Here is a 12,304-nt window from a genome sequence, read left to right as displayed (position 1 = left end):
GGAAGGTGGTGGTATACCGCTGAGCTGTAGTTCCCCTCTGGCGTCACTGTGTAGAGAGTACAACATTTTCATGATCGGTGAGGGGCCCATAGGTCAGACCTCCACCGATCATAAAGTAACATGCCATCACTTTATGGGATGGGAATACCCCATATCATAAATGTCATTATTCACGGTGATTTCATACTCTGTCCTGGATGGCATCTATTTGTATGGTGACACCCCTCTGCTTATGGATTACTATGTAACTAGGTAAATTTCCTATTCACAGGTCTAGGAGAACCGTATCTGGAGCTTCAGATACAGATATGTAGAAATATCTGCAAAGAATGACATAACCGAAGGCGGCTTGAGGCGGACATGTTCTCCGGGGACAGTCATCAGCCAGGCCATTGCATGTGTAGTTTAATGAGATCAGTCCTACAATGGAGTAATGGCGGCTCATTTTTCTCATTGCTTGAAATCTTTATCCAGGTTTGAAATGAATTGTCGAGACCTGACACAGCGATTCGATGATGTCTGGATTGTGAGTGTCCCCCTGCTGTTACCCGTGCAGATTTTAACCAAAACAATTCAGATGCAGTTGAAGGTCAGACTTTCAGCTTTCATTTGAGGGTATCCACATTCAAATTGAATGAAGGGTTTAGGAGTTTCAGCTCCTTAACATGTGCCACCCTGTTTTTAAAGGGACCAAAAGTAATTGGACAGATTAAATAATTGTAAATAAAATGTTCATTTCTAGTACTTGGTTGAAAACCCTTTGTTGGTAATGACTGCCTGAAGTCTTGAACTCATGGACATCACCAGACGCTGTGTTTCCTCCTTTTTGATGCTCTGTCAGGCCTTCACTGCGGTGGTTTTCAGTTGCTGTTTGTTTGTGGGCCTTTCTGTCTGAAGTTTAGTCTTTTTTTTTTAAATCAGATAATTTTTATTAACAAGATTCAAAATTACATTGCACACAATTGTGCCCAAAAAAGGAGCATAGACATATTTACAAACATTATAAACCAATCCCCCATTTCCCTCCCTCCACCCCCCCTCCCTTAAATCCTCAATAGCTCATAATGAGACATTAGCATCCATTGCTTACACGTGTAAACAGCATCCCTCCGGAATCAGTTTCTCTCCACCCATGGTTTCCAAAGTGATTCAAAAGATTTTACACTTTTCCTTTTCTTATAAATATCCTTTTCCATTTTAACAACTGCATCAGACTGTCTATAAAATTCCCGCAGAGTCGGCGGCTCTCCACTCAACCAATGTCTGGCAATCAATTTACGTGCAACATACGATATTCTAGCTATAGCCAGTTTATGATGATTTTGAACTTGGATCTCCTCTACATAACCCAAAATGCATACCACAGGATCCCATGTGATTGTACATCCATACGATTTCCCAATTGCTTCTCCCACCTCCAACCTGTATGCATTCAGTCTCGTACATTGCCATAACATATGCAAAATCCCCGCTCCCTCAGACCGACACTTAGGACATTCAGAAGTCTGTCTCACCCCTGCCTTATAAAGCCTATCTGGAGTTCTATATACTCTGTGAAGTACATAATATTGTGAAAGTCTACCCGGCTCACTTAATGATAACTGAGGAATATATGCCATGATATCTTCCCATATATCCTCCTCTATCCTTCCCACCTCTTCCTCCCATTTCTCTTTTGCTTTAATGGGAAATCTATTAAGAAAGGTATGTAACAAATCCCTATAAATATTTGAAACTACCCCCTTCGTTCCACCCACCGCACATACATATTCCACCAGAATATCTCTACAAATTTTCATATCAACCATTTTACTCTGCGCCTGATAGGCATGTCTCAGCTGCCCATATTGAAACCTACTGGTCTCCCGCAACCCATACCTCCCCCGCAGTGACAATAACCCCCGTTCGTCCTGTATCTGATCCACATATAGTATACCTAGTGATATCCAATTTTTACATTCCCCCATTTTAACAAATTCAGGCAGTACTTCATTGTTCCAAATTGGGGAGAGATTTGTTAATGCTCCCACTTTTCTTGTCCTTTTAATTGCCTCCCAAACTCTGTGGATTAGCATCAAAGTAGGATAGGTCCCACCCAGCTTCCCAAAATTCCCTGCCTCCAGACCTTGAACCAATGGGTCCCTTCCCACCAAACAAACCATAATCCTTTGAACCGAACCCAGTCCTTTCTCCTCACTCCATCCTCTTAACTGCTGACCCTGTGCCGCCAAAAAATAAATCCAGGGATTCGGAAGAGCCAATCCCCCCCCATCTTTAGGCCACTGCATGAGTTCCAGCCTGATTCTTGGCTGTTTTTTCCCCCATACCAGGTCTCGAAATATAGAGTTAATGGTACGAAACCACCTTCGGGGCAGCCAGACAAGGGAGTTATGCAATATATATAACAATTGGGGCATAAGAATCATTTTAGCCAGGTTTATCCTACCCACCACAGAGAGTCACAACCTACACCACACCCCTACTTTCTTCCTAAATTTGTCCAGTAATGGGGACAGATTTAAATCAATATAACTCGAAAGAGGAAGGGACACCTGAACTCCCAGATATTTGAACCGCTGAACCACCGGCAACCTACTACCCTCCAGCGCCGTCGGAATCTCCCGCCCCCCTCATCTACCAGCAAAATATTTGACTTTGCCCAATTGATCTCCAGACCCGAAACCTCCCCAAATGCCCCAAGAATGTTCATCGCCCCCTCCAAGGCCCCTCCAGAATTTTCTAAAAATAATAGTATGTCATCTGCGTATAAGGCTATTTTCTCCTCTATCATACCATACCGGAACCCCTTAACCAAAGTCGAATTCCTAATTGTCTGCGCCAGGGGCTCCACTGCCAACGCAAAAAGCAGCGGCGACAGCGGACACCCCTGCCTAGTCCCCCTATGTAAACCAAAACTTCCAGAAACCTCCCCATTAACTCTCACCCTAGCAGTCGGAGAAAAATACAATAACCTCACCCACGAGACAAAAATGGGTCCAAAACCAAAAGATCTCAACACTTCCCAAAGATAGCACCATTCAACACTATCAAATGCCTTACGCGCATCCAAGGAGACTACAATTCTATTCCCTTCATTATCCGACGGCACCTGCAAGTTCAAGAATAATCTACGTAGATTTATCGCTGTAGACTTATTTGGCATAAAGCCAGACTGATCAGGATGGACCAGACCCTGGACCACACTTGCCGGCCGGCCGGCCAAAACTTTAGCCAAAATCTTAACGTCCGCCGACAACAATGAAACTGTCCTATACGATTCCGCCAATTCCAGGTCCTTTCCTTCCTTTAAAATGACTACTATTATCGCCTCTCTCATGGACACTGGCAGCTCTCCCACCCTTAACGCCTCCTCAAAGACTTTTTTTTAATTTGGCCACTGAGATGTCCATTAAATTCTTATATATCTCAACCGGGAGTCCATCAGCCCCAGGAGCCTTGTTATTAGCCATTGACATAATAGCAGATCTAATCTCCTCCTCCGTTATAGGTTCCTCCAACCTTCCTCTATCATCGTCCCCAATCCTAGGCAGTTTCGCCTCACCCAGGAAACTTTCAATATTCCCCATTATATCTCCCACCCCTGACGTATACAGCTGCTCATAAAAACTTTTAAACTCCCCTAAAATATCCTCTACTTCCGTCAATACAGTCCCCTCTCCCGTTCTTAGTTTGTATACGTACCCCGATTCCCTCTGTGCAGCAGCTACCACCGAAAGTAAGTGTCCCACTCTTTCCCCATCCTCAAAAAACTGTACTTTCTGAAAAGCTCTTCTTCTCTCCGCCTTTTTTATATATAGCTTATTAACCGCTTCCTGAGCTTCTTTTAAACTACATTTAGTTATCTCTGATGGGTCCGACACCATATCCCTTTCAGCTCTTTCCAAATCCTCTATGATCTCCTTATCTTCCAACCTAGTCCTGGATTTACATCTAGAAATTTCCCTAAAAAAAAGACCCCTCAGAAAAGCTTTCATTGCATCCCACACCACCCGCCCCTCCACACTTTCCTCATTAAACTGCCAGTACTCTGTGATTTCCTTCTTAATGATATCCATATCAATATGTTCAAGCCACAAGGGGTGCAATTTCCATCCCACTCCCCGTCCATGCCTCCCACCTGCCCTTCTAATCAAAAGCTCTATAGGCCTGTGGTCTGAAATCACACTCGGCAGATATTCAATTCCACAGACCATACGCGTAATTAAATCATTTCCCAGTGCCAGGTCAATCCTGGAGAGGGAGCCATAAGTTGCCGAATAGCAGGAGTAGCAAACTACGCTCTCATTCCTCACCCTCCAGAGGTCCACCATCCCCATCTCCGTCATATAATTCCCAAACTTCGACAGTTTTTTAATACCTTTGCTTGAATCTTTCTTATGTCCATCCCACCCTTCATCCATCACATTATTGACATCTCCAATGATTAACATGGGAAACCCCATACCCCGTTTATACAATTCAAATATTTCTTGTACCTTTTTCCCCGAGTATTGGGGTGGGAAGCCGCAAGACATAGTGATTGCCCATAGAGTTTACAGAATAATAGAACATATTGCCCATCCCTATCTACATGGCACTCAATTTCTTCAAAGGGCGTGGACGCCCCAATCAACACCGATACCCCCCTAGCATACGAGGAATACGTAGAATGGTAAGACCTCCCTATCCACCTTCTTTTTAGCACATCTACTTTTTCTGCAAGCAAATGTGTCTCTTGGAGACAAATGACATCCGGGCCCCGTTTTCTCACATACTCCATTATTGCCGTTCTCCGGTTCCCCTCCGACAGTCCTCTTATATTCCAGCTAACGACTTTAATTGTGTCTCTCACCATGATACCTCCCAAGTACCAATTCCTGACCCCTTAAGATAGGACACTGTTCCCAGCAAATTGTAAGTCTCACTTCCCCGCAACAATCCCCAACCCTACCCTCCCATCTCCCCCCCCATATTCTTTAACACAGTAACCCATAACTAATCCGCTGTTGTCGTTCACCTCTCTTATCAGAGAGTAGGTAGTCCAGCGTCTAGCTACCTCTTCCATAGTACCCTTAATCCGCTGTTACTAAAACACCTCCCCAGCCCCTCCGCATATAAAACAACATTTTGACAATAAGTCCTCCGGAAACCACAATAAATTGTGAACTCAAAGTCCAAAGGCAGCAATATGGCAGTAACTTCTTCACTTCCGGCCTCATCCCTTCACTTCCCTCTTTCTTTATTAGCCGAGAGCTTCTGCTGATTTAAGTCCAGCCACTTGGTGGCGTCTTCTGGTGTTGGAAAAAATGAACCGTCCCCAGTGCTACAACTCTCAATTTCGCTGGGTAGAGAGTAGAATACACCAAATTCAAATCTCTCAGTCTCCTTTTAACCCCTCCATAGCTCATCCTCTGTTTTTGTACCTCAGCCGAATAGTCTGGATAAATAGAGATCTTCTGGCCATTAATACACATGTCTTCAGCCGTACGAGCACACCTCAATATGGCATCTCTATCTCTATAGTTCAGGATCTTGGCAAGGACCGTACGAGGGGGGGATCCCATCGGGAGGGGTTTCATAGGAACTCGATGAGCCCTTTCCACCACAAACATCTTAGACAGGTTATCACCACCTATCTTGTCCTGGAGCCATTTTACAATAAATTTTGTAGGGTCATTTCCTTCAGTCTTCTCAGGGATACCCACTAATCTTACATTGTTCCTCCGTAAACGATTCTCCAGATCATCAGTCTTATTAATCAGAGCAGCACATTTTTGCAAACACTGAGTGTGGGCCTTTTGCATTTTAGAGATATGGTCTTCCAACACACTCACTCTCTCCTCCACCTCTCCCACTCTCTTATCCATTTTGCCCATGTCTGCCTTTATTGTAGTAACTTCTGCTATAGTTCCATCCACTCTGTGAGTTAACGTTGTTATCGCAATTTTGCATGATCTGATCAGTTCATAAATGTCCCGCAAAGTGGGCTCCCCTATAACCAGCTCCTCCACATTCTCTTGTTCCACATCATCATTCCCCCTTCCACCTTCTTCCCCCTCCGGCCCCCCCTGTACCGCATCATCCTCAGAGCCTTCTCCTTGCTCATTCCTCCGTTCTCCAGCCTGTTCCTCCTTCTCTTCAGCCATCTCCTGCCGTGCTCCCTCCACCCAGGCATATTTCTCCAGCTTGGCCGCCACTTCTAGCCTCTTTGCATAAGAGGCATTTGCAGCGTCCGCTCTCTCAGCCGCCTCCACGCTGTCGGCGCCATCTTGGGTGCGGATCCCCGCTCCTGCCTTGGCGTCCTGCTGCCTTCTCCGGACCATCGCTGCAGCTCCGCACCACTTCACCCGTCGGGGCCGACCTCCTGAGTCTCTTCTCAGCCGCCCAGAGATTCACCAGCCTCCAGAGGGGTCCTATCGTCAGGATAATTGCCGGTCTCAGCGGAGGAGCTCCAGAAGCCGACCGCTCACATCAGGTGCTAGGCCACACCCCCCGAAGTTTAGTCTTTAACAAGTGAAATGCATGCTCAATTGGGTTGAGATCAGGTGACTGACTTGGCCATTCAAGAATATTCCACTTCTTTGCTTTAATAAACTTCTAGGTTGCTTTGGCTTTATGTTTTGGGTCATTGTCCATCTGTAGTATGAAACGACGACCAATCAGTTTGGCTGCATTTGGCTGGATCTGAGCACACAGTATGGCTCTGAATACCTCAGAATTCATTCGGCTGCTTCTGTTCTGTGTCACATCATCAATAAACACTAGTGACCCAGTGCCACTGGCAGCCATGCATGCCCAAGCCATCACACTGCCCCCGCCATGTTTTACAGATGATGTGGTATGCTTTGGATCATGAGCTGTACCTCGCCTTCGCCATACTTTTTTCTTTCCATCATTCTGGTAGAGGTTGATCTTGGTTTCATCTGTCCAAAGAATATTCTTCCAGAACTGTGCTGGATTTTTTAGATGTTTTTAGCAAAGTCCAGTCTAGCCTTTTGATTCTTGATGCTTATGAGTGGCTTGCGCCGTGCAGTGAACCCTCTGTATTTACTTTCATGCAGTCTTCTCTTTATGGTAGATTTGGATATTGATACGCCTACCTCCTGGAGAGTGTTGTTCACTTGGTTGGCTGTTGTGAAGGGGTTTCTCTTCACCATGTAGATTATTCTGCGATCATCCACCACTGTTGTCTTCCGTGGGCACCCAGGTCTTTTTGCATTGATGAGTTCACCAGTGCTTTCTTTCTTTCTCAGGATGTACCAAATTGTAGATTTTGCCACTCCTAATGTTGTAGCAATTTCTCGGATGGGTTTTTTTCTGTTTTTGCAGCTTAAGGATGGCTTGTTTCACCTGCATGGAGAGCTCATTTGACCGCATGTTTCCTTCACAGCAAAACCTTCCAAATGCAAGCACCACACCTCAAATCAACTCCAGGCCTTTTTATCTGCTTAATTGAGAATGACATAACGAAGGGATTGCCCACACCTGTCCATGAAATAGCCTTGGAGTCAATTGTCCAATTATTTTTGGTCCCTTTAAAAACAGGGTGGCACCTGTTAAGGAGCTGAAACTCCTAAACCCTTCATCCAATTTAATATGGATACCCTCAAATGAAAGCTGAAAGTCTGAACTTCAACTGCATCTGAATTGTTTTGTTTAAAATTCATTGTGGTAATGTCTAGAACCAAAATTAGAAAAATGTTGTCTCTGTCCAAATATATATGGACCTAACTGTCCATAGCGAATGCTTTGTAGTTTGGCTACCACTCTGTTTTCAATGGTCAGTTTCAGGTCATTATTATTTTGCCAGCACTATAGAGTCTGGAACTTCCTTTTTTCCCTTACAAGAGTACACCCTTCTGACACTCTCTTACTTGGCTTCTTTTTTTTCCAGTGGGATACTCCAGTTCATGATCAGTCTGTCAGCACTATAGAGTCTGGAGCTTCCTTTATTAGAATACACAATTTTGATACTCTGTAACTTGGCTTCCACTTTTTTTTTCAGTAGGCTGCTCAATGTCATTATTATAATTCTGTGAGCACTATAAAATTCTGCATGAAACTTTTTTTTCTAGTGGGCTGCCCCATTTCATTATCATTCTGTGGGCACTATAGAGGTTGGAACCGTGGTTTCAGGTCTCCCCATCCCTCCCCCTGGCTCCTGCTCGCTGCTCTCCTTCTTTAATTGACGTAGGTGACTCCTTGATGCATCCACATTGCCTGGCGAAATCTTGATGTGAGGCATCATCCATGTCAGTTGAAGGAGGAGGGTGGTGAGAAGCTGCCGAGGAAGAGGGTAGCGAGCAGCCGCCGGGGCGGAGGGCGGCGAGCAGCCGCCGGGGCGGAGGACGGCGAGCAGCCGCCGGGGATGAGGGCGGCGAGCAGCAGCCGGGGATGAGGGCGGCGAGCAGCAGCCGGGGATGAGGGCGGCGAGCAGCAGCCAGGGAGGAGGAAGGCGAGCAGCAGCAGGGGAAGAGGGCGGCGAGCAGCAGCCGGGAAAGAGGGCGGCGAGCAGCAGCCGGGGAAGAGGGCGGCGAGCAGCAGCCGGGGAAGAGGGCGGCGAGCAGCAGCCGGGGAAGAGGGCGGCGAGCAGCAGCCGGGAGGGAGGGATCAAGAGGCCCTAAACCATGGCCATCGGACAGGACCGACCCGATTTCCATACAACGCGGGAGAACTTTAAAGGTTTTTTGGGGAGTATACAGAGGGTATATAAGCATTTATGGAATGCAGCACAGACGCTAAGTAAAGTCATAGTTTTAGCTGTTATGATACTTCTGGTGACAGGTTCCCTTTCTGTTACCACAGACCTGACATTAGGCGTTGGACGGACAGGTTAGTGAGAATGAATGCACCTTGTTGGTGGCACTTTTAAACAATCTAATTTGTAATAAAGATATATGCTGATTTTCTATTTATCCATTAATGCAGTCCCCGCTTCCCGGGGCCCAATTGTCAGATAACAGTGAAATAAGTGGGCTGAAAGTTTATATTATTGGGGGCCAGTTGGGTCCCCAGGAATAGAGATGCCCACCGCAGCTTCTTTTGCTATTTGATGGCATTTTAATATTCGTTTTCTAAATCTTACAAGTCCTTAAAGTTTAAACTTTAATAGTGAAGATGGGTGGGGTGTGTGAGGGGCGATGTGGAAGTCTCCATGTAGGTGCACAGAGGCCTACTGCAATTTGTGGTGGTGCACTGTGATCTTTTTGGTGTAATGAAGATGTTCTTGCTCATTTTTTATTTCAGGTTATTGGCAGTGATGATGTAGTCGTGCCCACACATCTGTACAAGGTGATCCTCGCCAGGAGGAAGCCCTCTGAGGAGACTCTAGCTGAAGGAGCTTTTATTGTTCCCAACGTCCCCATCAGCTTTCAGCATCAGTTGCCAGAATTTCAGGTCCCTCTTGAGACACTTGAGAAGTCATCTGGTCTTGTTTTCTTCCCTCAAGTGGACAAATCAAAAGAAGTGAAGAACATTTGTGAGGAGGACACCTGTAAGCTTATTGAACTAGAAGAGTTCAAACTATACATTGCAGGACGGAGCATGAAGAATGCAAGAAGCCTCCAGAAAGTGGAGAAGATCATGCTAGAATTGCGTGAGGCCAACATAAAGCCGGACCGGTATCTGTTAGAACTTTATGAACAGAAGAATGAACTGGAGTCTTGTGAGACTGTTACTGTACGAGACGGAAGACAAGGGTAACAAGTCATAGCTGCATGTTACAGGGCCCATAATTACATGGAACCAAGTTCTATTTTTCTTTGCTCAGGAATCTGTAAAGGTGACCTTTAACAAGGAAAAATCCCCCTAAATGAGGACTTTTGTAAAGTACTTAAAAAAAATATGGGGGGAATAAAGCATAGAAAAAAACGTTACATTTGTCATTATTCAGTGGGTCGGTCCGTGAGCCGGACCAAGAAGGCTTTGATCATTCCCTTCCGGACTCTTGAAGGGAGAGAAATCTTGCTGCCCGCTGAGTGTTCACTTTGTGCGGCTATGACTATTGATACCAGGCCATTATTACCAACTCATCAGGGATTATCAGATGTTTTCTTTTACTTGCCAAAGGATGGAAATACATCTATATATTTAAAGAAATCCATTAGCAGGCTTTCGCTATGTAATCTGAAGAAAGTATGAGGTAGGGTTAAAATGGGTAACTCATCGATGTGTCCCTTATGAGGCGGTGTGCTGTTGTTTACTTATAATGAAGGTTTTATCACGAGGACTTTATCACTGCTCAGACTGCAGCAGCAGGTGACACCAAGTTCGACTCTGCCCCTCCTGTGATAAGCAGCTCACTGTCTATAGATAATGTACATAGCTGTGATGTGGCCCGTGGCAGCTTTTCAGCTCTTCTATTGTATATGCTGTATCTAAGAATTCTGTGTCACATCTCCCACAGTAAACTAAGTGACACATTGCTGGAATCTGTCTTTTCCTACTTTTGTGCTGCTGTCAGATGATTAGCAAAAACCTGGTGACAGATTGGTGACAGATTCCCTTTGATGTTAGATTTACATGGTGTTTGTCACTCCCCTGCTGCGACTGCTGCCGCGGTCCCCGCCGGCTCCCTCACCGCCGCTCCAGCCGTCCCACTTACTCCCGGCTCCCACACCGCTGCCGCGCCCGCCTCGGTCCTCACCGCAGCTCTCAGCTCCCCGGCGCACTCACCCAGCACGCGCTCCCGCTCAGTCCCCTGCTCTCTGTCGGGCGCGCGCCCCTGCCTGGCTTCCTGCTCCTCGGACGTGCGCCCACACTGTGCTCAGGAGCGTTCACGCGCTCCATTCCCCCTGCAGGTGCGCGCCCTCCTCTTCTCTCTGCTCTGGCAGGAGGTCATGACCCGGAAGTTCCAGGCACACTCCCTATATCAGGCCGCCTCTTCCTCCTGGCGGTGCCTGATGATCACTTGTGCCTAGCTAGTGGTTCTGGCCCCTCGTCACTCCATTCGTTTCTCTGCCTGCAGCTCCCGCTCTCCTGCCTATATCTTACCCATGCTCTCCGCTGTTCTCTCTTCTAGGTTCTGGTACTCCGGGGCTTCACTCCACCCTGTGCTGTCTTCCAGTCCGTGTGCGGTCCCTGCCGCTTTGCCGTCATTCCAGTCCTGACCGCCATCTGTGCTCCTGTCCTGGGGAGATCCCCCACCAGCCTCTCCGACCTCCAGTCGTGACTCCTGTGTCCTTCCCAGGGTACCAGCTGCCGTGGTGATAGTTACCCGCGGGCCTGCCCCTAACACTCCCTGTATAGGGGGTGGTCCACCTGGTCAGCTCGCCCGTGGGAGGTTCGTTGCCACGGTCCAGCGGGTCCACTCTGGGAGTTCTTCCTAAAATATCACAGTATCATCAGGCCATGGATCCCGCTGGTACCCCGACCCCAACCCAAAAGGAACTTTTGTTCCTCTGGGAAAATCAGGCGAGGATAATGTCATTCCTTAAATCCATGGAGTCCCGTCTCTCGTCGTTACAGGCTTCTGATCTGGGGAGTGCCTCTCTGATCACCGGTCTCCAGCAGGAGCTCGCCCAGCAACACGACACCCAGGCCCTCATTTTGACTTACATGGCCTCGGTGGATAACCGCCTGCTAGCTCTCCAGACCGCTGCTGCTGCTCCAGTTCAGGCGGCGGTACCACATCCGTTACCTCGTTTGGCCAAACCCCCGGGCTACAGCCGAGATCCCAAGCTGTGTCGGGAGTTCATTAATCAATGCCAGCTCCATTTTGAATTGTCGCCCCTGCAATATCCCACCGACCGAGCCAAAGTAGCCTTTGTGGTATCCCACTTAGAGGGTGAGGCACTGGCCAGGGTAAATCCTTTGTGGGAGCAAGACGATCCTTCAGTCTCTCAGCTTGCAACCTTCCTGGAGACTTTCCGTAAAGACTTCGACGAGCTCGGTCGCCTGGTCTCAACCACCGAGTCCTTATTCAATCTCCGCCAAGGTGCTCTCTCTGTGGGGCAGTACGCTATCCAGTTCCGTACGTTGTCCTCCGAGCTAGGATGGAACAACGAGGTGCTGGTAGGGGCTTTTTGGCGCGGCCTGTCTGCTCGAATTAAAGACGAGTTGGCTGGGAGAGACACACCTACGTCTTTGGATGACCTCATTTCCATGGCAACTCGTATCAACCTTCGTTTCCAGGAGCGCTCCCGCGAAGCCGCCAGGGAGAGAAGACCTCCTCGTTCAGTTCCCTCTACACGCAGCCCTCCTCGCCCGCGATTTTCCGCCGCGACTTCTGCACCGGAGCCCATGCAGGTGGACCGACTCAAACCAGCGGAACAGCGTCGCCAGGAGAGACTCACGCACGGCCTTT

General features: G+C 47.5%; 1 protein-coding gene across 7 annotated transcripts in view; it reads left to right on the top strand.

Moving 5' to 3' along the window:
- The window catches only part of LOC141088064 (uncharacterized), a 129,005-nt gene that overhangs the window by 93,983 nt on the left and 22,718 nt on the right, over positions 1–12,304 (top strand). The window contains exon 1 of one of the 7 annotated variants that reach the window (XM_073573939.1): positions 9,698–10,141. The exons of the other annotated variants lie outside the window; for them this stretch is intronic. The gene's annotated coding sequence lies outside the window, so the exon portion shown is untranslated. Of the gene's footprint in view, positions 1–9,697; positions 10,142–12,304 lie in introns of those variants that run through there. 7 annotated transcript variants of the gene reach the window in all.

Source organism: Dendrobates tinctorius, unplaced genomic scaffold (assembly GCF_039654945.1).
Source record: "Dendrobates tinctorius isolate UK_male_01 unplaced genomic scaffold, ASM3965494v1 ptg000037l, whole genome shotgun sequence".
NCBI lineage: Eukaryota > Metazoa > Chordata > Amphibia > Anura > Dendrobatidae > Dendrobates > Dendrobates tinctorius.
This window is presented reverse-complemented; position numbering and strand designations above follow the sequence as displayed.